This window comes from Lissotriton vulgaris, chromosome 4_1, assembly GCF_964263255.1.
Source record: "Lissotriton vulgaris chromosome 4_1, aLisVul1.2, whole genome shotgun sequence".
Taxonomy (NCBI): Eukaryota; Metazoa; Chordata; class Amphibia; order Caudata; family Salamandridae; genus Lissotriton; species Lissotriton vulgaris.
In genome coordinates this window covers 64,781,584-64,808,689 of record NC_141691.1, presented here as the reverse complement: position 1 = coordinate 64,808,689, position 27,106 = coordinate 64,781,584, and the positions used below count along the sequence as shown (strand labels likewise).

General features: G+C 49.9%; 1 protein-coding gene across 1 annotated transcript in view; it reads right to left on the bottom strand.

Annotated features, from left to right (window-relative positions):
• LOC147718376 (P2Y purinoceptor 4-like) overlaps positions 1 to 26,557 on the bottom strand; it is a 31,217-nt gene extending 4,660 nt beyond the window's left edge. Inside the window, exon 1 of the mRNA XM_086966708.1 lies at positions 26,406 to 26,557. The gene's annotated coding sequence lies outside the window, so the exon portion shown is untranslated. The remainder of the gene's footprint in view (positions 1 to 26,405) is intronic.
• Between the last annotated feature and the right edge of the window lie 549 nt (positions 26,558 to 27,106).

The window sequence follows — 27,106 nt, the reverse complement described above, 5'->3', positions numbered from 1 at the left end:
ATTGATGGTGGGCTGGACAACTGAAAAGTGGGTTTGTCATCATGCGATACCTTTTACAATGGTACCTATGATTGGACAGTTCGTAAATAATGGGTGTTTGTCAGGAATGTGATTTTTAGCATAAAAGACGATGTCTCGCAATACGAAAATTGAGCAGTCTCTAGCGAACCTACTTGTGTCGTACTTCGTAGACTTCTGTTCCTGGTTGCAGCCAATAAATTTGATCTTTGACGTCACCGAGAAGTATCCCGTGTCTCTGTATTCTAAGACAGGTGAACCCGAAGACTTTGGGCGTGCCCCTGGCGCCGCTGGATTCTAAAACCCGGTTCTTCATGTGGGCGTGTGTTGGGAGCGTGACAAACGCTGGGGGTGTGTGGTACGTTCCGCTCTTCATGCCATGTCTCATATCGTGTGCTGTGGGCGTGTGCTGGGGGTGTGTCCGGGGCGCGGCATTACGAGAAAAAAAAAGCGAGCGCTGTGCCCAATATTTCATTGTTTTTTCTTCCCAGGTTCTGTACATTCCAGCTCCGGGTTTGCTTGCCCCACGCTCCCAGTGACGTGCACCTGCTTTACTGTATGAAGGTCAGGCATGGAGCTATTTCCAAGGGCCGGAAGGAGCGCAAACAGGGGCCATTGTGCAGGAAGTGTAATCTCTCCTTAACTTCCTGTGATGCCTGAAGCGCACACTGAAGATTTTCCACTTCTGTTGCGCACAGGTCTCGCTCCACACACATCCAGACATCAGGCCCACCTCCACGGAAATAGCAAAAAAGGGACTATCCCTCCCCCCGGATTATGCGATGATATTCTGCAAACCAACATCCTGCATACCATCACTCCTCAATTTTTATAACGCGGGACTATTACTCCGCAAAGACATAGTTTCTAAAACTTTTACAACGCATATGACTTCATCACGCATGCCATTATAATGCAAATGCATGTGTGGTAAATGTCATATACATTGTAAAAGTACATTATTAAAACATCAAATATATGTTTGTATATATATATATATATATATATATATATATATATATATATCTTCATCCAAGCAGGTTCACTTTCGGGCGGGGATCGGCACACTCACTGGCGGTGCACGCTGTCGGCAGAACCACGCCGTAATTACATCAAAAAAAACCCTCCTTCACCGAGGAGAGAAGCAACACTCCAGCAACTTCAGTCCTTGCATTTTTATTAATTCCAATGCGGCAGTCCTAATATATTTCGGTCACCATTGACCTTCTTCAGAGGTGCGCCGATGGGAACATCCGTGCCGGGTAAGAGAGACCAATCAAGTGAGTTACGACAACAATGTCTTTTATTCGCCCCCTGATGGGCGTCCACTTTAATTTGGGAGTGCATTCTGGTGCTTGTGGTTCTCTGGCCGGCATCCTTTTCTAGCTTCCAATAGCTTTTCAAGCCTCCAATGGCTGTTGTCCCCATTTGGTTAATTTGCATTGTTTTTTAATGTTTTTTAAAAGGGTCCGTTGCGTCTTATAGTCAGCCCGCTTTTGAAGCTGACAAAGAACCATGCCGAGGTTAGTCTTCGGCAGTGCCGCCGCCCTCAAAAAATCAAAAAAAACCCTCCTCGGTGAAGGAGGGTTTTTTTTTATGTAATTACGGCGTGGTTCTGCCGACAGCGTGCACCGCCAGTGAGTGTGCCGATCCCCGCCCGAAAGTGAACCTGCTTGGATGAACGTGAAGACGAAGGGCGGCGGCACTGCCGAAGACTAACCTCGGCATGGTTCTTTGTCAGCTTCAAAAGCGGGCTGACTATAAGACGCAACGGACCCTTTTAAAAAAACATTAAAAAACAATGCAAATTAACCAAATGGGGACAACAGCCATTGGAGGCTTGAAAAGCTATTGGAAGCTAGAAAAGGATGCCGGCCAGAGAACCACAAGCACCAGAATGCACTCCCAAATTAAAGTGGACGCCCATCAGGGGGCGAATAAAAGACATTGTTGTCGTAACTCACTTGATTGGTCTCTCTTACCCGGCACGGATGTTCCCATCGGCGCACCTCTGAAGGTCAATGGTGACCGAAATATATTAGGACTGCCGCATTGGAATTAATAAAAATGCAAGGACTGAAGTTGCTGGAGTGTTGCTTCTCTCCTCGGTGAAGGAGGGTTTTTTTTTATATATATATATATATATATATATATATATATATATATATATATATATATATATATATATATATATATATATATATATATATATATATATATATATACACACACATACATACATTTTTTAAATGTAATTAAAACATTTATTCTTTTAAATTGCATTTATATTTTTTACTTATTTTATTTCCCTTTACACCCTAAAAACTAATCCCACCCATCTCCCTTAAAATACCCCTGTACCCCAAAACCCAAACCTACCCCTGAACCCTAAAAATACCTCTGTACCCCAAAACCCAAACCTAGCCCTGACCCTAAAAATAACCATGTACCCCAAAACTAGCCCTGAACCCTAAAAATACCCCATACCCCAAAACCCATACCTATCCCTAAACCCTAAAACTACCCCTGTATCCCATAACCCAAACTATATCTGAAACCTTAAAATACCCAAACACCCCAAAACATATACCTCAGTACCCCAAAACATATACCCCTATACCCATACTTACCTCATCCAAACATTTTAAAAAAACATGCATTTCAATTCAAAAATACTTTATTCGGTAGTTCATTTGATAAGAACACCATAAAAGTTCATAAAATACAATTTACAAAGTTGATCATGTTTTAAGATCACAATTTTTAAATGCTAAAAACAATTTTTTTTTTTTTAAATAGAATTCTTTTAAAAAAGCAGGTCAGATAAAAAGGAAGCAGCAAGATATATCATACAATTTATATTCATCTTAGAACCTAGAAATTTGTGCGCCTTCATTGTATCTCTCCTAATCAGATCAATTCATAGGTTGCGACGATGTTGAATACAAAATTTAAGAAAACGTACAATTGCTTTAGCATATTTTTCATTTTCTAAATATTGTAGTGCCAAGAATGCAGGACGGCATTGGCGAAGCCCCCAAAGTTTTAGGATGGGGAGTAACCAACGTCTACGGGGTTCTACAAAGAATTTGCAGAATAGGATAGTATGTATGGTTGATTGTGTAGATACCAAATCACATGGACAGCATGTCCGTGTGGACGCCCAGTCGTTTTGGGTTGGAAAGGAAACTAGCAAATGAAACATGTCAAACCTTAAGCGAGTTAGCAGCATTTTTTCGTATTGGGTTAGATTATAAAACAAATAGGGTTCCGATTCAAAGACAGTCTGCACTAGTATGGCTTTCTGAACAGATTGTTTGTGGATCTCGGTTACTAGGCGTATCTGCCTCAGATGTGCAAGGCATTCTTTTTATAGATCCGCCTTAGAAATTTCATTTATCCTAGAAAGATAATCAAAATATTTCTTGTAGCCCAAGTCCTCAAGAATTGCTTTGACGTAAGTTAGCCATTTGATTTTTTTACACTGATCGAGACTCAAAGTGTCTTCAATGATGGATCTCGTTAAATGGCATTGATCTGTAACCCATATTCTACGCCACAGCATTACTGGCTGTAGTTTTATGATGTCTGTTATATAGTCTAGTCCCAATTCTGTGTGACATGCGTATGTGGAGGTATTCCTTGGGACCGCAAGTAAATACCGTAAAAAGGAATTCTCAATTTTTTGAATGGCTTCAACATTTACATATCCCCATATTCCTGCCCCATATATTGCCGTGGATATGCATTTTGCATTATATATTTTTCTCATTGCTTGTATTGGACGTTGGCCCAGCTTTTGTGAAAATGCTTTTAATGAGACAGTTTCCCTCAAGAAGGCAAGTTTCCTGGCATTAACCGCTGGCATCCACTTGAACTTCTCGTCTATTACTATCCCCAGGTATGGGTAGGTTGCCGTTCTATCTAGTGATTCACCTTTTACAAACAACCTTCGGTGCTTCCCGGACCCCTTCCCGGCTTGCATAGTGTAAGTTTTCTTAACATTTAGTTTTAAGTTCAAGGTGGCCATGAACGCACAATATCTGTTTACTGCACATTGGAGTTCATTTGGGGTTCTTGCTAAAATGACGGCATCGTCGGCATATAATAATGCAGGTATTTGCCGACGAGCTATTGCAGGTAAATCTTTACCGCCTTGAAGCATCGCGGCTTCCAGTCCGTTAGTGTAGACAGTAAATAGAAAGGGGGCCAGCACGCAGCCCTGTCTGACCCCCTTTTCCACCCTGAAGCTTCCTGTAAGTTCCCCCTTAGTCCCAAATCTTACCCTACCTGTAGTTCCTGTGTACATTTCACGCAGGAAATCAACAATCGCTGGGTCAACGCCCATTTTCAGCACTATATTCCATAATGCTGAATGAGCGACACAGTCAAACGCCGCTGATAGGTCGACGTAGACCATGTAAAGTGCGGACCCCTTAGCCTCCATGTATTTACCCGCTAGGAGGGAAAGGTTAAGTGCTTGGTCGACTGTTCCTAGGCCTTCACGGAAGCCGTATTGTATATCGGATATTACTCCTTGGTCAGTTGCCCACTCCTGAAGTCGATTGAGAAGGATCCGCCCTGCCATCTTCCCAAGCGAGTCCAGGAGGGAGATAGGCCTATAACAGGACGGAGTATTTTGGTCCCCTTTCTTATAGATCGGGACCAATATTGATGACTTCCAAGAATCTAATAGCCCTACCTTTAGTGTTGCATTTAAAACATTGGTCAGTATGGGGGACCAGAGATCTGGTAGATGTTTAAAAACATCAGCTGGGACCCCATCTGGACCAGGGGCTTTGCCAGTTTTTGAGTTTTTTTAATGCCAGTTGAACCTCCTTGTGGGAGAATTGTAGGTTTATTGGGTATGTAACCTGCGTTAGAGGGACTGGGTGGTCAATGTCTATCGAGGTGTCTTTACTAAAAACTTTTGAAAAGTAAGCCACCCATTCATCTTCGCTTATAGCGACGTCGATGGAGGGTGTTTCGTTTTTATTTGTTAAAAACGGTGACCTTACTATGTACCAGAACATTGCACTATCCATCAACTCTGTGCTTTTGCTGAGGCGATTCCATAGATCGACTTTTAACTCTTGTTTTCTTAACCTGATCGCGACAGCGTACTCTTTCCTTAGTCTGCCAATCTCAGCTCTGTCCCTCTTATCCTTATTCAAGGCCTCTTTTAGTTGTGTGTGTGCCTTTGTACATGCCGAATTAAACCAGCTGTTATTTTGATTTATTTCTGACTTTTGCTTACAAGTCCTAGTTAACTCTTTATGTATATTTTTCAAAACGGCGTTAAAACTGTTAATGACCACCTTTGGTTGTAGATTCAGATCAAGACAGTTCCTAATTTCGGCACTACAATTTTTGACTATTTTATTAGTTGTGGCTTCCTTATCAATTTTCCCCCATTTAAGTGTATAACCGTTCATGGAACCAATTGCAAGTTCTTGTTGGGCTAGAACGGTCATTATGTTAATGGGTTTGTGTGGTCTATTTTCCGCAAAGGATGCAACTATTGGAAAATGGTCACTCAGTGGGTTTTTTACTACTTCAAACAAATCGATAGCTGTCCCATTCAAGGGAGAAATTAGTATGTAATCTATCAGACTTGTTAATCCTCTTCTGTTGAACGTTGGCGAAAAGGGAGCAGGAGGATTTTTTTTCATTTAGAAAACCTAGCTGTAGTTCAGCCATGACCTCGTTCATTTTCTCACCTTCAACGGAATGTGAGAAATGGGTTATGCCGATGTCCTCCTCATCGGTAATGCCACATTTGGTATTTTTACTGTTCATACATAAGTGAAGATTGAAGTCTCCCCCCCCAAATTATTATACATGAATTTTTTGCATATTTTGTGGTTTGTTCTTGCAAAGCTGTTGCAATGTCAGTGAGGGTATTTAGCAAATTAGTTTGCGGCAAATTATTGTAGAAATTTACTAATATGTACACTTCTTGTTTTCTCCTTTTTAGAATTATGAGTTGGAAGTTGTCTTTTATTATGATGGGTGCAATGTCCTCCATTTGTATAGTGTTTGAAATGTAGGTGGCGAGGCCACCACTGTTTCTGCCCGAGGGGGGTTTCCTTGCAGGGGACCAGAATGTTTTGTACCCCACTATGTGTATAGGGGTGATTGCCCAAGTCTCCTGGAGGCAGATGATGGTACTTGAATTGAATTGAGACAAAAAGTTGGGATTAGTTTGTTTATATGCTAAGCCAGCAATATTCCAAAAAGTAAAATGTAGTTTAGGACTAATATTAGTTGGGTCTATAGCAGTAATTAAGTTGTCCACACAAACCTGTGAGCCGGAACTATTAGGAGGAGATAATACGCTCAAGGCGTCCTCTTTTTCTGGTTGCCCCAGTGAGATTGAAATAGATATTCCCCCGGGTTCTGAGTTCTCCCCTAATTCTAAGGTGGATGCATCTTCCCAGTTGACTATAGGGGTAGGGAGTCAATCGTTACTGTCTAAGCCAGAGAATGCATTGTATCTGTTGTAAATAGGAATGTTGTAGGAAGTAGTTGGCAACTGTACGGCTTGATTCCAACGATTATCCCCATAATCCTGGTGTAGAGTAGTAGAAAGATAGGGATGAACTGATGGAAGCAAGCGATTTTGGGTCTGATGCCATTGTACTGTTTCTGTGGGATAAACAAATTTGGGATTTTGTTGGAAGAGGGGAGTCTTCATTTCTGGCTGAAAGTGCCTTTCATAAAGAAAATCCGTAGGGTTTGGTAGTGTATTTGTATTTGATGGAAGCAGGTGCCTATAAAAGTAGCCCAGGGGAAGCAAGGTGGTATTAAATTCCCATGTAGAGGGTGGGGGGGCATTGGCGAGAGTCTTTTCTGCCCATTGAGGGTTTCTAAAGTTAAGTGTTACACAGTCGCCCACAAATTTTTTTCGCAAAGGGCCTATCCATCCTACTCTTTGTACATGGGTAATTTCCCCCGTACATTCCGTTGGGAAGTTACAATTTAATGAAAGCCAATAAAGTATTTTATTTTTTAATGATAGAACAGTTTCTGACTGTTCTGGCTTAAGTCTAGGCACATTGACTAAGACAAGTACAAAGGCTCCACGTTCTGGTGGTAAGGTGATCCGTGGAGGAATTTGGAACATGGATCGCCTCGGCTCCCGGGTCACGAGCTGCACGAACCCGGCTCTGGGCTGATCTGGCCCTTCTTCGGATCCCCCCTTGTTACTCACATGTGGAGGAGCAATTGGGGCATTTGCTGGGCAGCGGCAGTCGCTCCTGGCTTGGCGGACGGGTCCGGTCTCCCGAGGAAAAGGAGGAGAGGTGCGGCGGCGCTCAAAATGGCGGGCGGCATCTCGCCGTGGACTACGCCGTCTGCGGCCGCCGCTGGGAGGTAGGATGGCGACCTGCGCTCCCCCGGCTTGCCCAGTCTCGCACCAATTGTCGCAGCAGCCAACGGGTCCTGGCTCCGTCTAGCCCCAACTCGGCGGTGTCCCCCAGCGAGGGAATCCTCCCAGCGCCTGCCTGACTTCAAGATGGCGGCCGGCGGCGACCCTCGGATAGCGATCGCCGCTTCTTCTGGCTCGCCCCAACTTCCCCCCAGCCTCTTGCCTCTCCTGCGGCCCTCTTCCTGGCTGTCGGGCCTGCCACCCGTCCCGCTGTTGCTTTGGGGGCCTCTGCCACTTCCGTTTTGCCCCGTGGTCCTGCAGCAGGAGCTGGATCTCCTGGATCGCTCACCCCTCCCCCCCTGCAGCATGGCACCAATGGCTCCGGTGCTGAATGGGCTGCTCGTGTCTCCCGGAGGCCACACATCTTGCAGGGCGGTTGTATCCACGCACGGCCCACCAGCTGCCGTGGCAGCGCCTCACGGACAACGCGTGATCGCACCTGCACCTTCGCCACCTTGCGCTCTCTCACGCCCACCGAGCCGGATGGCTGCAGGCTCTCCAGGATGGCGACGTGCCTGCGGCTGGCCTCCGGCGTCATCCCTCACCTGGGCTCCCACCTTCTCTGCTGGACTTCTTGACTTTTGCTCTGTTCTGACCGACACTTTGCTGCTGTTCTAGGACAGTTTCTCTGGGCTCTGGCCCCCTACCATGCCCCTGGCCTCAGCCCTTCTCACTGTGGATGGCCCTCAAATGTTTCCTCCCTGTTGTGCTTCCCCTTCTCTCCATGCCCTTGCATCCCTCCCACCCTCCCTTTGTGCTGTGGCTGCATCCACACTTATGGAACTCTGCTTTGTCTTGTGTGGTGACTCTAGTTAATGGTATCTGCTTTAGACCTAGCACCATATACCATGCCTATGTGACTCTTGGAGTTTATCCAGTCATATCCCCTCCCTATGTGTGTAGAGATGACTCTAATCATTAGTGTATGCAGTAGACCTTTGACCGATTGCAATAATGTTAAGCTTTGATATTCGCTGATGTCCTTACACCATATACCACCCCTATGCGTCTTCTAGAGTTTGGCCAGTCATATCCCTTCCTATGTGTACGTAATTGACCCTTATCACTAGTGTTTGCAGTGGACCTATGTATTCTCTACCACCCCTATGTGACCCTTAGAGTGTTTCCAGTCCAAGCGCGGAGAGAAACTTGGAGACAGAGAGCTCACTTGGTTGCTGCTGGGATTGAGATTTCCGTCATGACTTCAAACAAATTAGTTGTAAAGGGGCAGCTGAAATTCCAGGAGCCTAGTCCAGACAGCTCGACGACGTCGGAGGGCTGGAAGAGGTCCCCCGCTACACGGCGGAGGAGGGCACTGGACATCGAAGGCTGTCCTATGTAAAGCGCTTTGATAACCTAATCGGTTCAAGATCCTGAAATGTGCAACGTAACTGATTCTATGTAAACTGCTGTGATAACTTGTAACGGAACTGGTGCTATGTAAAGTGCTCTGATAACCTAATCGGTTCAAGTTCGCGCTATAGAAAACTCTAAAAATAAATAAATAAAATAAAATAAGTCTAGGCACATTGACTAAGACAAGTACAAAGGTTCCACGTTCTGGTGGTAAGGTGATCCGTGGAGGAATTTGCTTAGCTTTGTAGGGAATTTCGGAGGGGGTCTTCGGATGGTGTATTGTTGCCGTTGTGTTGCTAACCTGGGTGGGAATTTGCGGCAGATGTTGTGAGCCCGTTTGAGGTTTTCTTGAGTGAGCACTACTGGTCGTTGGGGGAGGACTCATAGCTGGTGCAAGGTGGGTTACTGATGTTGGTTTATTAGTGGTTGTCTTTTGTTTTGTCTCAGCGGGTCCACCAGTTTTGGGTTTTGCTTGGGGCGGCGCTGTTTTACTTTCATTGGGTTTAGCTTTTTGTGCTCCAGCCACGTTAAGGAGAGGGGGAGGGTGAGAGTTTTTATTCATAGATACCAGTTCTTCAATTCTCTTCTCTAATCGAGCGAGCCTGGATTCTACCGGCGATATATATATGCTCAGAAGATCCCCGATTCGCTCGATCAATTTATCGTAGTCTGCATTATTATCAGATCTTTCTCTGAAAGCGTGACTGTTATTTATATTGGGGGAGTCATGATGATGTTCTACATCAGCCAATATGGCTTTACCTTTTTGCCCTCTCGTGCGTTTACGTTTCTTACGAGTCAATGGCAAGGGTTGCGTGGTAGATATAGCTATTATTGGAATTGCCCCCCCCCCCCCTATGTGTCTCCCAGAGCATTCTCGGTGGTATCCTCAACTAGTTCGGGAGTTAGAGCCACATTAAGAAGGGGAGATCTCTCTAGGTCACTGTCCAGCTCACAATTGGTGCTTGTGTCCGATATTGATAGATTTACTTCGTTCAGCAAGGTGTGAGGGACGGCTATAATGTCATTGGTGTCTTCAGGTCTCGATGTACTGGTGTTGCCTGGGGTTCTAGCTGATTTAATGCTTCCTAATGAGGAGCGTTTTGCAAAGTCCAAGTCCCGAGATACCCTTCGTTGCAATAATGAGATGCTGAGATCGATAGCGTCAGTAGTGCGTGTGATGAAACTGTCTATTGGACCTATCAATGCAGCGGCTCCGGCAGCAGTCTTACTCCTGCTGCCTCTAGTGGACATGTTTGTGAAGATTGTATACTTGTATGTAGCAAGTAGCAGAAAGCATTGGTAGGCAGCTATACAGTTCAAAAGTCAATGTTTATAGTGAATCCATTATGAAATTACAATGAACAAACAAGTCAAAGAAATCCTACTTGTTCTGGAGGCGTGGGAGTTAGAGGGTGGGTCCGTCCTGCCCTTGGTCGTCCTCGGACGGCCACAGACGGCCCGCCCTTTGCCCGGGCTTAGCCCGGCGTCCCGCTCGCGTCCCGCGTTGCGAGGGACGCCCACCTTTATCGCGCCTCCAGGCGCCGAAGGTGACGATCAGGGCAAGCGCCACCGCAGGGAGTCCTGGGAAGCCGAGTCCTCCACTCGGCGGCCGTCTGGTGTTATGCACGGCAGCGGGAGGACTCAGGCAGTGCGAGGTGTTAGGTTCCAGCAAGGTTGTTGGTCGGCAGAGGGTCCGTAGAGGCAGAGGTTCAGTGTTCACAGAGGGTTACCATGCATTTACCATTCATGCATTTACAACGAATTTCATTGTAAATTTATGCGTGGTAAAAGCATATAAAATGTAATGCCATGCGTTATAATGGCATTGCGGAGTCATGGTACTTTCCTAATTAAAGTATGCAGAGTGATGGTATGCGGAAAGAAAGTTGCGGAATAATGGGTGTTTACCCTCCCCCGGTAAGTACATTGGTGGCACGGCGGCCAACATCTCCAGCAACATACTCATATTTTTGCAGCACAGGTCTCTCTCCTTGATGTGTATAACACAAAAACACAGGGGGTCTGCCAGCCCAATTATGTAGCTGCACTGTCAATCCGAATTACTAAAATCTCGGAGTGATTTAAATCACATGAGGACAGCGTATCTGAATGTAAGGTGAACACTATGTGTATAGGAAAAACCAACACAGTACAGATCATTCACAGATGGTTAATAAATCCAGAACATTTCGCCATGAGTTACCATCAAATTGACATGATGATCATTCCTATCATCTGGCCAAACCCGGGTGTGAATTAGGCTAGTCCCCTGATCATTGGGACATCAAGCACCACACCATTTGATGCTGGTTTTGGATTTGGTCCACCAACACAAATGAACCGTCAATGATGGCTGATCTTTGATGGATACGTGAAAAATAGTGCAACAGAATTAGCGACTTTAAAATAGGATAGAGTATCCTCCTACTAACAACTTTATTCTGCGGCTGAACAACACTTCCTAATTAAAAACCTAGAACAGTGCAAGGAGACAGTCACCAAATATCTGTCTTGTAATGGGCCACGTCTCTCCTTGATGGCCAGCACCGACATACACTTTTAGACACACCTCCCGCCACAAGTTCCAGAATTGCGAACTTTAGAACTGGGGAGCGACGTTTGAATCTCGGCATCAGCTCAACATCCTGTGATTCCAGGCAAATGGCTCTGTCTCCCCGTGCCTACCACAAATGAATGTGCTCTTCTGTAATGTAAATTGTGCTCATGCCATGTTGTCGAGTTTGCGCTATATAATATTGCAAGGAAAAATAAAGTAGGGAAACTCGAGTTCACACTCTACTGAACGCGCACTCTTAAGTGCATCAGCAGTGCACTGTGAATCGGAGCGTTTCACAGGCCAGTCACAGATAAGAAATGCTATCAAAACGAAATCCTATAAAATAATATACTACTGGCCGGCAGCAATTCCTACCCGGACAACGTCGGGACGGGCTGCTAGTATATTATAAATGGGTTTCTGAATATAGATTGGGTGTTGTTCAATATCCATACTAATATAATAAAGAGAGAGCCCAAACCTTTGAGGTGGGTAATCTCAGGAATCACAGCACCAATCACAACACCCAATACATCGTTGGAAAGAGCAGTTGCAGCAGAAGGACATAGGCTATGCAGACGCCCACCATATACATTTAAAAGGTTAAAGAACCGTGCCAGCAAAGTAGTCCCTAGTGGGCGTGTCTGTGATGTGCTGTGGGTGTGTGCTGGGGGCGTGACAAATGCTGGGGCTTGTGGTACATTCTGCCCTTCATGCCATGTCTCATTGTGTGCTAATCCCACCCTGCTCCCTTTGAATACCCCTGCACCCCATGATCATAACCCATCCTTACTCCTTAAAATACCCTAACACCTTTAAACACTAACCCATCTTAATGCTATAAATATACCCTGTACCCCAAAACCCAAACCTATCCCTGAACCCTAAAAATACCCCTGTACCCCAAAACCCAAACCTACCCCATAACCCTAAAATACCCCTGTACCCCAAAACCCAAACCTACCCCTGAACCCTAATATACCCCTGTACCCCAAAACCCAAACCTAGCCATGAACCCTAAAAATACCCCAAAACCCATACCTATCCCTAAACCCTTAAACTACCCCTGTACCCCATAACCCAAAACTATATCTGAAACCTTAAAATACCCAAACACCCCAAAACATATACCTCAGTACCCCAAAACATATACCCCTACACCCATACTTACCTTATACAAACATTTAAAAAAAAACATGCTTTTACCATTCGTGCATTTACAATGAATTTTGTTGTAAATGTATGCGTGGTAAAAGCATATAAAATGTAATGCCATCGTTATAATGGCATTGCGGAGTCATGGTACTTTCGTAATGAAAGTATGCGGAGTGATGGTATGGGGAAAGAAAGTTGTGGAATAATGGGTGTCTACCCTCCCCCGGTAAGTACATTGGTGGCCCACATCTCCAGCAACATACTCATATTTTTTCACCACCCATTTAAAAAATGCACAGGTCTCTCTCATTGATGTCCAGCACCGACATACACTTTTAGACACACCTCCCGCCACAAGTTCTAGAATTGCGAACTTTAGAGCTGGGAGCTACGTTCGAATCTCGACAGCTCAACATCCTGCGATTCCAGGCAAATCGCTTGGTCTCCCCGTGCCTACCACAAATGAATGTGTTCTTCTGTAATGTAAATTGTGCTCATGCCATGTTGACGAGTTCGCGCTATTTAATATTGCAAGGAAAAATAAAGTAGGGAAACTCGAGTTCACACACTACTGAACGTGCACTCTTAAGTGCATCAGCAGTGCACTGTGAATCGGAGCGTTTCACAGGCCTGTCACAGATAAGAAATGCTATCAAAAAAATCCTACAAAACTATATACTACTGGCTGGCAGCAATTCATACCCGGACAACGTCGGGACGGGCTGCTAGTCTACCAATATAGCAAGCACTGCTTTTTAGGTCTCGCCTAGCTTCGCAGCGCATGCGCTGACCGCTTTGCGAGACATGCTGTACAAAGGTATTTTTTTTTTTTTTTAGAAGTGGTGTAAGCCCCGCCCATGTTTTTCATTGTCTGGTGTCATCGTCCATGGTAAACGCAGGCTTCCGATTGATAATGAGGCTTTTTAGTTCCTCCTTGTTACCGCCCTGTCTCCTTTTGGGACCGCCCATCAGGACTGGATCTTTTACTTGCGGGGTTATCCTGTTTCTTCAACTAATCGGTGGGCACTTTTTTTTTTTTTTTAATTGCAGCACGAGCGGCTGCGCTTGTTTTCAATTGCATATTACACGTCTGACTAAGGATGTTAATTGTTTGAAGGGCAGGTAACTGTGAAAGATGCTAATTTGAATGATGGCCGTGACGAATTAAGCGATTGCTTCTTTAGCAAAAAGACACTAATCTGAGCACATCGTGTCACCGAACAACAGCAAATAAAGTTTACACACAGGTAAAGCACAGCTAGAATACATGCATGAAAAAGAGAAGTAGAATACACGCATGCAATAGAAAAACATGAAACATAAACTACCCTTTCAAAAGCACATAAGTGGAACAGAGTCCTTAAAGACACCGGGATGTGTTTAATGATAAAGGGTATTGATGTGCGTGTTTCCGTATGTGTTTCCTGCCATGCTTTCAGTCCCTGTTCTCAATTTCCTAAGAATTTCCCTTTTCACAGATTCTGATAGTTCATGTGTCTTTACAGAGAAGCTGAATGTCCCCCGTATGCAGCAAGATCATATCTGGGAAACTGTGATGGTGACGAAATAGAGGGATTATTGCTCATTTAGGAACAAAAACAAAAAAATGGGGGTGGGCAGGGGTTAAAGTCTCCGGTTTTATTCTAATTTTTCAGACGGATGCCGACATGAACAAGCATTTGCAATACAATAGGTCTCGCAGTCACGCAAGTTTGAGCTATTGGCATAGTAAATGGTTATGCCTTTTATTTGGGGTTTTAAAACATAAATAAAAGACATGGTCATTTACAAAGGCAAAAGCGTAAACTTGGGTAAATGCGAGACCTATTGCATTGCAAATGCTGGTTTTATATGGTATAATGATGTTGTCCAAAATTATTGTTTAATTTGTGTGTAAAATTTAGAGATTAAACTAAACACACTTAGTGGGGGCCGTCACGTTCTACATTACAGTGCAAGTATATCATATTTATTAATTTTATTTCACGGTTTCTGTAGCGCTTTTGCATAATAAGGTGTCAAGGCGCCTTACAATGAGCTGAAAAGGGCGCGATATTGAGAGAGTATAACGGTGCATACAGAACACGAACTTTTCAATGACAGACGGGTTCTTTCACACCCATAAGTAATGAGTTTTTAGTGGTTTCCTGTTGGTGTCTGCACATGTGGCCTCGTGATTGTGAACTTCAGGCCCAGCTCAGTCATGAGAGAGCTTACAACCACGCTACAGGCAAAAGTGCTTAAAACCACGCTGCAGGTGAGAGCGCTAAAACCACGCTGCAGGTGAGAGCGCTTAAACCACGCTGCAGGTGAGAGCGCTTAAACCACGCTGCAGGTGAGAGTGCTTAAACCACCCTTTGTTTTCCTGTAGGCGCTTCCTCGTCCGAGGAAGACCTGTCATTCAGTGAATGAGGAGAATCCTTGTAGGCTTTGATCTACAAGGGACGTCCCACACCTACTAGAAATGCTATGAACTGCTTTCCAGGACTATCAGATCTGCCTCTATAGATAAGTAATCCATGTTTCAAGAAATTGTGCATAACGCTCTGTTTTACATCATATTTTGAAACTTTTTTTGTTGTTGCATTTTTAGGATGGATGTGAAAAGCACCGACGCCAATATGAAGGACTCACTCGGCAGCTAAAAAGGTAATAAAATATTATAATAGATTGTTAAAAAAAAATTAAAAAAAACGCCCCAACTACAAGAAACTGAAAAGCTTTTATAAATCGAACTCTCGATTTTTTGCTTAGAAAGTTCTAGAACCACTTTTTGATGCGCGATACATTCAGGACAGATTAACCAAAAGATCCGGAAGAGCACCCCTAAAAGTACCTTGCACTCGCATCGCCACAGCTTCGCCATCCTAAATCCGCAGTAGCGTTGTGGCGGTATGGACTCTGTGCCACCCTCGGGAGGGGTGGAGAGAGTCTTGCGGTTGGAGGTGAAAGCCGGGCCGGACTGGGAACTGACAGCAGCCCTGGCAAATGTTGCCAGACCAGCCCCCATGTGATGCGTAGCGAGCAAGCTTGGCCACTACTAGGGGGTGTGGGGGGTTTTGGGGGCGTTCTCCCCCAAGAAAATTTTGGAAAAAGACCTATCAAAATGAATTTCACAGCACATTTTTCGTTACATATTCAAATTGTATCAACTTTCAAAGCACAGTAAATAGTTGATGATGACCTTAAAGAGCACTGGGTTACCCACCCAGTCATATGTACCCATAGACCTTCTTTCAGAGAGCACCAAAAATAGACACAAGTAGTGAATCAGAGAGAACAAAGTGAAAGCGAGACCAACCCCCATATGGTGTGTAGCGAGCAAGCTAAGTGAGCAACCACTACTTGGGGGAGTTTGGGGGGGGGGTTGTCCCCACTAGAAAATTTAAACCAGAAAGGCCAAAACAAAGCATTTTTCATTACATATCAGATTGTATTAACTTTTAAAGCGTAGTACATGATTACCTTATGGAGCACCAGGATACCCAGTCTGCTCAGTTTGACATATTTCCATCCAAGATGGCGCTATGTCACCGTTGATGAAATGCTATAGTTCTGGACTGTTCTTTTACAAGTTAGGGTTGTTAATTCAACTGAATATCTAAACTGAAAGAGGACTACAAGTCCCAGAATGCAATAGGTTGGTAAACTAAACATCAGTAAAGCAGCTCTGTACCCTTGGTGACTAGGAGCGAGTAGAGCATGAAAGATATCTTTTTATATCGTACAAATGTGTCCCAATCAGTGATGCAGTTAATCCCTTTCAAGATGTTCGTACAGACATAAAACAGCAAACCTCCAAATACATGAGCTGGAAGGTCAAATATCTTCAAAGCATGGGAATGGGTCAGTCACGTCACCACATATACAAGACTGTACAGGTGGAGGATTCTGCCCCCCTTCCAGAAGGAATTTGCATGGCCGGGTCTTTGAAAGGTCGCCGGGGCGGACTGGGACAGAAAATAATCCTGGGCACCAAAATAAAAGTGGCCTCATTAGTGAATCAAACCCCTAAACTGTGGCCATATTTGCGATTTGGAGTAGCTTTGAACTTGCAAGTCATGGGAGGATGCACGCATTTGTGCTCGCTGCCGGTAAGGCTTGTGGAGGCAATATGAGGAAAATTAACAGGAAAAACCGGCCAACCAGACCCCAAATCAGAACCACAAAGAGCCAAAAATTGGCTCACACCATGACCTGTCAGGTGGCCTGCCTTCCGCAGCTGCAGATTTATTTTTATTTGAAGGTTTTATATAGCGCGAACAAGACCCTTGCGGGTATCAGAGCGCTTTACAAGGTAGATATAAGGCCACACACGCCAGTCCGACCGTGGAGGGTGCTGTAGATTCACCTACCTCCTTTTGCCCTGGTCTGTAGCTAATGGAAAATGGAAGAGAGGGGAGCGAGCTCTGTGCATGGCATGTTTTTATTTCCAGTTCAGTATGTGGTGCGCAGCCAACTCAGCGCCTTCCTTCGTAGACATACAAAGCCAGGCGCAGCTTGGCTGTGCACTTGTTCTGTGCCACTCCTGGTTAGCAAACGTATTCCCACTGTTGGAAGTGTGGCTAAATCTAGGCCCAAAACTTCAGTTCGGTATTCCACAACAGGACACTGACCCTGGGGCCCCATCATTCTGCCTGTAATGGAGCATCTGCAGGGTCTGTTCCTCTGGCCTCATAAGCAGCATTCCTGACCAGGCGCCAAGAGGTACACAGGCAGCGCTGAGCTGCCGGCAGAGCAGGCGCCAAGAGGTACCCAGGCAGCGCTGTGCTGCCGGCAGAGCAGGCGCCAAGAGGTACACAAGCAGCGCTGTGCTGCCGGCAGAGCAGGCGCCAAGAGGTACACAAGCAGCGCTGTGCTGCCGGCAGAGCAGGCGCCAAGAGGCAGAGCAGGCGCCAAGAGGTACACAAGCAGCGCTGTGCTGCCGGCAGAGCAGGCGCCAAGAGGTACACAGGCAGCAGTGTGCTGCCGGCAGAGCAGGCGCCAAGAGGTACACAGGCAGCAGTGTGCTGCCGGCAGAGCAGGCGCCAAGAGGTACACAGGCAGCACTGTGCTGCCGGCAGATCAGGCGCCAAGAGGTACACAGGCAGCACTGTGCTGCCGGCAGATCAGGCGCCAAGAGGTACACAAGCAGCACTGTGCTGCCGGCAGAGCAGGCGCCAAGAGGTACACAGGCAGCGCAGTGCTGCCGGCAGAGCAGGCGCCAAGAGGTACACAGGCAGCGCTGTGCTGCAGGCAGAGCAGGCGCCAAGAGGTACACAGGCAGCGCTGTGCTGCCGGCAGAGCAGGCGCCAAGAGGTACACAGGCAGCACTGTGCTGCCGGCAGAGCAGACGCCAAGAGGCACAGGCAGCGCTGTGCTGCCGGCAGATCAGGCGCCAAGAGGTACACAAATAGCACTGTGCTGCCGGCACATCAGGCCCCAAGAGGTACACAGGCAGCGCTGTGCTGCCGGCAGATCAACACGCTGACAATTTAATTTGCGTGCTGCCTCCACTCTACTCAGCTAATGTTGTGATCACAAACATAGCAGAGTAAACACTGCAGGTGCCAAAGAAAGGAACAGTGGTAGAGCAAAGGCCAGCAGCCAATGCAGTGTCCCCCCCCACCCCCCAGCAGCTTTTCCGGGTGGCCATCACACCTTGGCTGACTGTTTGGTTGACAAAAGGTACGTCAGTCAAGGTGAGGAGGGTTTGGCGTATTGCCTGCAGGCTACAGCAGCCACCATGACGCACCACGATGCACAACTCGAGCCACCACCTCGCTCCGCCGGCCCCTGCTCACAAACCGGCCCCTGCTCGCAAATCCACTGCGCAGAACCGCCGGGCGGGGCCGACCAGTACCTTTCAGCCAGCAAGTTTACTTTCACTGTTTCCTACAAAACGGACATGCGAGCCACGGGATGCGTGCTGCTGTTAGATGAAAAACAAAAGCGACCTCTCGACAGCTTTGCTTCGGACCCTGGAGCCGGAAGAAGTGGACAGTCGCCGCTAATGCGGCGTCCCTGTCCTGACTCTCCAGAGCTTTCTGTTTCCAATCTAATGCACTCTGGGAGTTGTAGTCATGGGCCACTTTAGTCGATCCAGATGAACTGACGGTCAAAAACAAAGGAATGATGCTTCACTATAGCGCTCTGGGGAATCCAGTGCTGGAGCGGAGATCAGTGCTGCGCCTGAGCCACGGGGGGTGGGGGGTGGTCGGGACCTCTCTCCGGGCAGTGCTGGAGCGGAGACATCAGTGCTGCGCCGGAGCCTTACCGGAACAAGCAGCCTGGAGGGCGTCAAGTGCCAAATGATGTGAACGAGGCGCTTGGAAACCCTCGAAGCTCCAATGTAATACTGTGCCTGACCCTTTCCCGGCGCTCGTGACCCCGCCCGGTGCCATGGGGAGGCTGAGGATTGAGTGCAGAGTGACTGACTGCAAGGACACTGGACTCACACGAGGCTGCAGACTGGGAGGGGGGGGGCTCAAAATAAGTACATGATGAGGTGTCTCTCGGGGCGTGGCTTGGGCGCCGATGGCGATGGTCGCCTGAGAGCTCGGCTCCGGGACTAAGCCCGAGATTATCCTGAAAATCGGTGGCTGAGGGGCACCCCAAACCCCGCATTCGGTTGTGCGAGGCGACGACACCCTGCCGGGGGCCTTAGTGGAGTTTGGACGGGGACTGCTCTGAAGAAATGCCGAAGTTTGCGGAGTGGCGGAGTGCGACCCAACATGGCGCCCGGATTCCTTTGTCCCCTCGATCGGAGCTACTGAGCTGAGGAGGACTCGCGGATGTCGGCTGGCACCCGGCTTCATCATCCTCGGTTGTTTTGGACAGTGGACATTGACGGGCTCAGACTTTATGCAACGGGTTCACACTCGATTAGACGACTGGGCGGGTGCCCACGCACTGGAGGGCACCGGGTGTGGGAGCCTTCGGCTACAGGTGGTGGCCCGCATCGCGACTCCACAGCCAGATACGTCCTCCCGGCCAATTCAACTACATGGGAGGCGCGACACTCTGGCGCCACGGAACAACCGAGGGAGTTGGTGGCCCTCACCCGGGAGCTATAGTGGGTGAACGGGCCTGCCCGTCCAGGCGACGGTTGTCTCCGCCCCCTCACCGGTGCCCTCGGACGACGTGGCGGTGGTGTGAGCCGAGGCGGCGGAGCCCCTACAGGCACTGGAGAAGGAGATCGCCCAGACCCGATGTGAGACGGAATTCCCGGGAAGGTCGCGATCGACTCCTGTACGCGGAGACACTTACTCCGGGACACCTACGGAGAGCCCCCGGCAGCATGGGGAAACCCAGAGGAGCCAAGGGATCCACCCAGACCACCTCGGACTCTGAAGCCCAGGACAAGGAAGAGCAAGGAGACCCCAAAAGACCTGATGGCGCTCCGCTGCAGCAACAGTTCGACCGAATACTGGAGGCGATAGAGGCTACTCGGTCGGCCCTCCAACAGGACATTGCTCAGGTGGCGACAGGCCTGGGCCTCCTTAGGGCGGACCATGGTAAACTCTCGGACCGGGTCAAGGAGGTGGAGGGCACGGTGAAAACTTTGGAACCGGCGCAGAGAACCTTAGCTGCGACGATAAAGGATGCCATGTCCCGAATCGAGACCCTCGAACGGAGGGCGGAGGATGCGGAAGGCCGCAACAGAAGGAACAACATCCGAGTGGTGGGCCTACCGGAAAAAATCGAGGATGGTGATATGGTGCGATACTTGGAGACCTGGCTCCGAGACACGGTGGTCCCGGAGGGGCTGTCCTCCTTCTACACTCTGGAACGGGCCCACAGAGTTCCAGCACGACCCCTACAGCAGGGACGCACTCCAAGGCCGGTGGTGGCGCGGTTGCTACATTTTCGGGACAGAGACTTGATCCTAAACGCCGCCAGGCACAATGGTCCGTTCCAGGTCGCGAACAGTCAGGTGAACATCTTCCCTGACTATACCTACGAGACGCAACGCAAGCGGTTCTCCTTCCTGGCGGTTAAGCGTGAACTCAGAAGTGAGGGCATCCAATATTCCCTCCTATTCCCCGCGAAGCTCCGCGTCATTGTCGACGACAAAACCCAGTTCTTCGACACCCCGGAGGAGGTCTGTAACTGGCTCGAACTGTATCGGACAGGGAAAGATGGTTTCGGCGCCTCGACCCAACGGGAGGATGAGCCGGAACAAAGGAGGCGATCCAAGAGAGTCAGAAATCGCCGCGGCCGCACGGGAGGGCCATCGACTGCGGAGACATCATCGGAGCGGAGGGGAGTGTTGGAGGTTCTGTCGGAACTATCGGGAGCAAGAGATGAAACTCTCGAGGAGGAGGAAGAAAACCCGGGTGCCCAGGGGGCACCATCGGACTCGGAGGATTCAGTGGCAGACAGTACCCATACACCGGTGATCACACCGAAGTCGGTGGAGGACCTCTTAGACGGACAAGGGTGACGGGGTACGCTGCCTTGTTTTGGGTGGGGGCCCGGCAGGGGGGAGGCGGTTGCCGTTCTTTATTGCTGACAACGGAGGAGGGAGGGTTGGGGGGCCTCTGCTCTTGCCCCAGGAGGGTTTGATACCGGGGGGGGCTTGCTATAGTCCTGGTAGCCTGGGCGACGAGGGCCCACTGCCTCCGCCCAGCCCGCACCTGGCCCATACGGCCTTCCTACGGTGGCGACCGTGGGACTAGGGGAGGTTTTGGGGTTAATACACGCCGAGGTTTGGATGGGATCTAGATGGTGCAGTTTGGGTCCTGTTCTGGGGGGGTTGGGGGGGGGGCCTTGTTGGTTTTTGGGTGGTTTGGTTTTGGTTGGGGAAAATGGCCGCCATCAGCGCTGAGTGGATTGATGCTTTTTCTTTGGGGGGACCCAAACGGGAAGACTGTGCAAGAACACTATGGGACAATGGCTGATGTTGCTAACTTGAAATGTGTTACTTGGAACGTGAGGGGGCTTCACACTATGTCCAGGCGTCACAAGGTCCATGCTTATTTAGTGCGTAGGGGAGTGCAAATGGCGCTGCTGCAGGAAACGCATCTGAACAAGGCGGAAGGGGCGGCGCTTCAGCGTAGGTGGCGAGGGCAGGTCTTCTCCACGGCGTACTCTGCTTATGCCAGGGGGGCGCTAATATGGATTAGGGCAGGGGTCCCCTTTCAGGTCACGAGGACAGTGTTGGACCCAGAGGGGCGTTTCGTGGCCATCTCAGGCACCCTAGGAGGGAGGGATCTGAACGTTTGCTGTGTGTATGCTCCTAATGTTGACCAGACTGCCTTCCTTTCCGGGTTATCGGGCTCGCTGGCCCACTTTTTTGCCGGGCCCCTCCTGCTGGGGGGAGACTTTAACTCCGTAGTAGATGTGGACATGGACCGCTCGCACCCCCCGCTCCCCGATTCCCCGGTCCGGCGTACGGCCAAGGGTCGTCAGGATTGGCAGACCCGCTGGGGTTTGACGGACATTTGGAGGGCGCATCACCCCGCGACTAGAGATTATTCATACTTTTCGAGCCTCCATGAGCTACATGTCAGGCTAGATGGCTTTCTTGGTTCGCCCGAACTGGTTTCGGCAGCGGTCCGTTCGGAGTACCTGTCGCGGACCATCTCGGACCATAACCCCCTCCTGCTGGACGTTCGCTGGTTCCCCGGGACGCCGGCAGTACCCACCTGGAAGATGCGCCCCGAGATCCTCGAGGACGGTGTCTTCAAGGCGGACCTAGGGGAGAAAATCGCGGATTATTTTGCGTCCAACGGCGGTTCCGCGAGTACTAGGGCGTTCGAATGGGACGCTTTTAAGGTGGTGGTGAGGGGCTACTGTATCTCTAAGAAGGTGGGCATGAGGCGTGTTATCCTGGCAGATTTAGATACAGCGGACCGGGCACTCCGCGAACTTGAGGTTAGCCGTCCCGGGCACCCGGAATTACAAACGCAAACGGTAGAGGCGAGGGAGAAGGTAGCGGTAGAGGTCGAGCGGCTCCGCTGTTTTGATTATAAGGCCTATACGGTCCGGTCTATTGCGGAGGGAGATAGGTCAAGTGCGTTGCTGGCGTGGTTGGCCAACCCCACGCGCCAGTCCCAGACAACGACAAACATGCGTAGGGCAGATGGGACCGAGGTTTGCACCCAACCGGAGATTCTTAGTTGCTTCCGGCATTACTACGAAAGTTTGTACCGTAGTCGCTCCGCGCGTGACCCGGATCGGCTTGACAACTATCTTAGCCCACTGGAACTCCGCACAGTAGGACAGGAAGTGGCTGAAACCCTGGGATCCGATATCGACTTAGGGAAGATCCGCGGGGCCATCAAACGGATGGCGAGAAACAAGACCCCGGGCCTAGATGGCCTCCCAGTGGAGTTCTATGCAGCTTACGCTGACCTCTTGGCCCCTCGGTTACTAGTGGTCTACAGGGAGGCGAAGAGGTTGGGTCGTCTCCCTGGCTCGATGTGTGAGGCGTTGGTGGTTCCTCTCCTCAAACCGGGCCGGGACTCGTCCGACCCGGGGTCTTACCGTCCCCTATCCATGCTGACGGTGGACTACAAAATATTGAGCAGCATCTTAGCCTCGAGGCTGCTGGGACATATGAGTTCCCTAGTACATGAGGACCAAGCCGGTTTCATCCCACGGCGGAATACAACTATGAACATCCGACGGTTGTTCCGCTTGCTTGGGGAACCATTTGTGGAAGCCCCGTCCCCGGTGGTCTTGTCGGTAGACCTGGAAAAGGCTTTTGATAGCCTGGAATGGGACTACCTATGCACGGTATTACGGAGATTCGGCCTCGGGGAGGGATTTGTCAAATGGACCGCAGTCCTCTACGCTTCCGCTTCGGCCAGGGTTCGATCGGGCCCTTTGATTTCGTCGCGATATCCGGTGGAACGGGGCACGCGGCAGGGATGCTCTTTATCCCCGCTTCTTTTTGCACTAGCGGTAGAGCCGCTGGCGATGCACCTCCGCTCAGGAGCCCACTACACGGGCTTATGGACGGCGGCGGGCCCGCATTATGTCTCGCTCTATGCGGACGATCTGTTGCTCTTCCTGGAGGATCCGGTCGACGCTTTGCGGGGAGCGGAAGTAGCGCTAACGGAGTTCGGAGCAGTCTCGGGTCTCCAAGTGAACTGGTCTAAGACCTGCCTCTTCCCAATGCGCAGGGGCACCCCCGCTCCTACGCTAAGTAAGGAGATCAGGTGGGAGCCCGACTGCTTTAAATACCTCGGGGTATTTGTGTATCATGACCAACCCGACCTCCTAGATGGGAACATTGCCCGTTGCATGCGAGCGCTCCGAGGCTGCATGGACTTCTGGGCCACGCTGCCGCTCTCAGTGGCGGGACGAATTGCCCTGCTCAAAATGGTGGCGCTCCCCCGGCTATTGTACTACTTCCGAACCTTGCCGATTTGGGTCCCACCGGCCACGTTTCGTCGCCTGCGTTCTATGGTGATCGGGTTCCTCTGGGGAACGGGCCGGCGGCGGGTGGCCCTCAACACCCTGATGAGGCCAAAGGACGAGGGGGGGCTTGCTGTGCCGGATTTCGAGAAGTACTACCTGGCGGCACAGCTCCAGACCTACACCCAGGAGATAGCCAGGGAATTCAGAGGCCCGGAAGACGGAAGGGGGACGGGTATGGCCAGGCACATCCTCTCCTTTATCGCGCTGCGACAACGCTTGATCCTACGGGACCTATCGATGGAGGAGCGGACTATCCGACTGTGCTGGAACCGGGCTCACGCTAGAGGCCACTCACGGAATCCATATGCACCTGAAATACCGTTGGGGATGCTGACGGCCCTCCCCCACGGAGGGGATTGGTCACGATTGGCGGACTGGGAGGACTCAGGTTTACAGCTCGTCGGGGACCTGTATGAGGACGGAGCGCTCTTGTCCTTTCAGGATCTCATTGACCGCTTTGGGATCTCCAGGGGCGACTTTCTGCTGCATTCGGCCATTGTGCGAGCGATCCAGGCGCACTGGCAGAACGGGATAGAGGAACCCCAATTATCTCAGGTATGCCAGTACGTGATGATGTCGGCGGGCACGGTGAAGGCGGTCACTTGCCTCTACGGCAGGTTGATCACCGAGGGGTTGGTTCCTCTCACCACATTGAAATCCCGCTGGGAGGAGGACATTGGTAGGGAGATACCGGAGACGACCTGGGCCCAGCTGGTGAGGCGTGCCTGGAAGGGTACACGCAGCGCCCGTTTCCAACTGGTCCACTATTATGTTCTCCACAGAGCGTACCTGACCCCGGTAAAGATCAGGCGTTATTTTGCCACGGCTTCAGCAGAATGCCCTAGGTGCCCGGCTCAGGAGGCGGACCTTTTACACATGCTATGGGCCTGTACAGGGCTGACGTCCTACTGGCAGGAGGTAGAGGCGACCTTAGAGGAGGTGACGGGGAGGCATCTATCATTCGATGTGGCGGTGGGGCTCTTGCACTGGTTCCCCCACACCCCCCGGAATAAAATCTCCAGTAAATTCATTGACCTGGGGCTCCTACTTGCTAAGCGAGAGGTGACCAGGAACTGGAAGGCACGGGCTGGTCCGGCAGGCAGCAGATGGCACAGTGAGCTTTTGAAGTGGGCGGCGGGTGAGAGCGCGCTGAGATACCAGCTGGCTTGGAGGCAGGGTAACGAGAAGGCGCAGGAGGCCGCGTTAGAGTGGGAAACGCTGGTGCAGGCCCTCAGAGATTATTGTACCCCCAGCGACTCCGATTGTGATGAGGCAACTCGCCCCGAGTCCCGATAAACATTAGCATTGATAGCACTATTACCTTCACCGTGGGTCAAGCAATGGATCCTACGTTGATGAGCTCCCTGGCGCTGATGGTGGGGGGGGAGGGGGGGAGAGTTCCGTAGTTAATGGGCAGTTCAAGGGGGGGGGTTACTGTGGGGGTTTTGGGTTTGTTTAGAAAAGCAGAAGACGGACAGTGTGTCATCCGGACCAGCTCCAGCATTCTACTGACCCCAGCTTATTTGCCGCCCGACCCCAGGGATATGGGCTAAATGGCTGTGTACAAACGTTATGGAGGGGGATCAGTGGGCTTTCTGTTGTACATATCGTTCATAACACAATGCTGGTCGATACTGTATTGATTTACTGATTCCTGCAATAAAAATATATTTAAAAAAAAAAAAAAAAAAAAAATGATGAGGTGTCTCTCGGGGGTGCCTCTGTCACAAGTTACGCGCAATTTTGATTGCGGGAGCCCCCCCTCCAATGCGCATGATCACCAGCCCCACCCTAAGGGTGAAGGTAAAACCGCGCAGGTGCGGCTCAGGATTATTGATTGAAGCTGCTTCACGGACTGCGCAGCGCTAGATTCCTCGGATGCATCATTATGCAAATAGTTATCCCCGCGCGGAGGACGACCAGAGTAGACAAAAACGGCCCCGCCCCACCCAGCCTACCGGGGAATTGCCCGGAATTACCAGTCCGGCCCTGGGTGAAAGGTCACCATAAGGTCAGCCTGTGAGAAACCTATAGCTGTGCTCATGGGCACTGTTTATGAACGTGTCCCAAATCATTTCTAAACGGGAGGGGGGCTTTTCTATTTGTAATCTGGAGGTTTTGAATATCCCCCCTTCTGCACCGGACTTCAAGCAGGGAATGTAACCCCCACCCAGTGTTCCTGGGCTCCTTCTCTTCTCAGCCTGAAATACTTCTAACCATCTCATTCGGTGCGTATATCTTGCGTTAGCCAAGGCCACATTGCAGACTTACCTCTATATTACTGTGAGTTGGGAATGGCAGAGCCCTGGGTTTGTTCATAACAGCCGATGGGTCTGTGAGCGGATCTGCGTTGGCGTTGGGTGAAAGGAGTACCACACCGAGTTAATACTCCATGCGAGAGCCCGGTCAGTGTGTGGTACCCTTAGGAATGTTATTGCCACACGGGGGGGGGGGGGGAGTGAAGGGCTGTGCACTCACCTGCGGTGGGGGTTTACAGCCCACTAACTCCGCACAGCTCTCGGGCCCTCCAACGCCTCCGAGGACCTTACACCCCGCTCCGGCTTCGTGGGGCCCCGAAGCACTCCTCTTCACACGGTCCTGCACACACCTTTCCACGGGTCCCTCGAACACTCTGACCCACGGTCTGGGGTCGCTCTGGCTTCTCTGGTGTCCCGGTCCCCCACACGGCCTGGTGACGACGCTACGAAGGCAGCTGAGCCAAGGCCAAGCTCAGGGCAGCGCCTGGAGGAGAGCGTCAGGGCGCTTAGGGGCCGTGCGGTGCGTGAGTGGCGGTGCACAATTCTACTTGTATCCCTCAGTGGAGAGACCACACCCCGTGTCCCATCACCCCTGGGGAGGGGGCAGGCCGTCTGGACATTGCAATCAATACCCCGAGCAGGACAGCACCCCTGAAAGCACATGAGAGGAGGGGCGTGGCTGAAGTGGCGTCACCACCCGTGACCCCCACACAGTCACTGTCCCTGGAGTTTCCAAGGTTAAGGTGTTTGGGAGGGAGTGGGAGTGCAGGCCCCTGGACATTGGCAGCGCCCCCCAGAAACGAACATGTGGGCGGGGGCTGACAAACCCATAAATAAAATAATCAGCTGACCACCCTGTATTGCTTTAATTATGTATTTAATTATTTTTTCTCTCCATCCTGACGTTTTCTTTTGAATAGA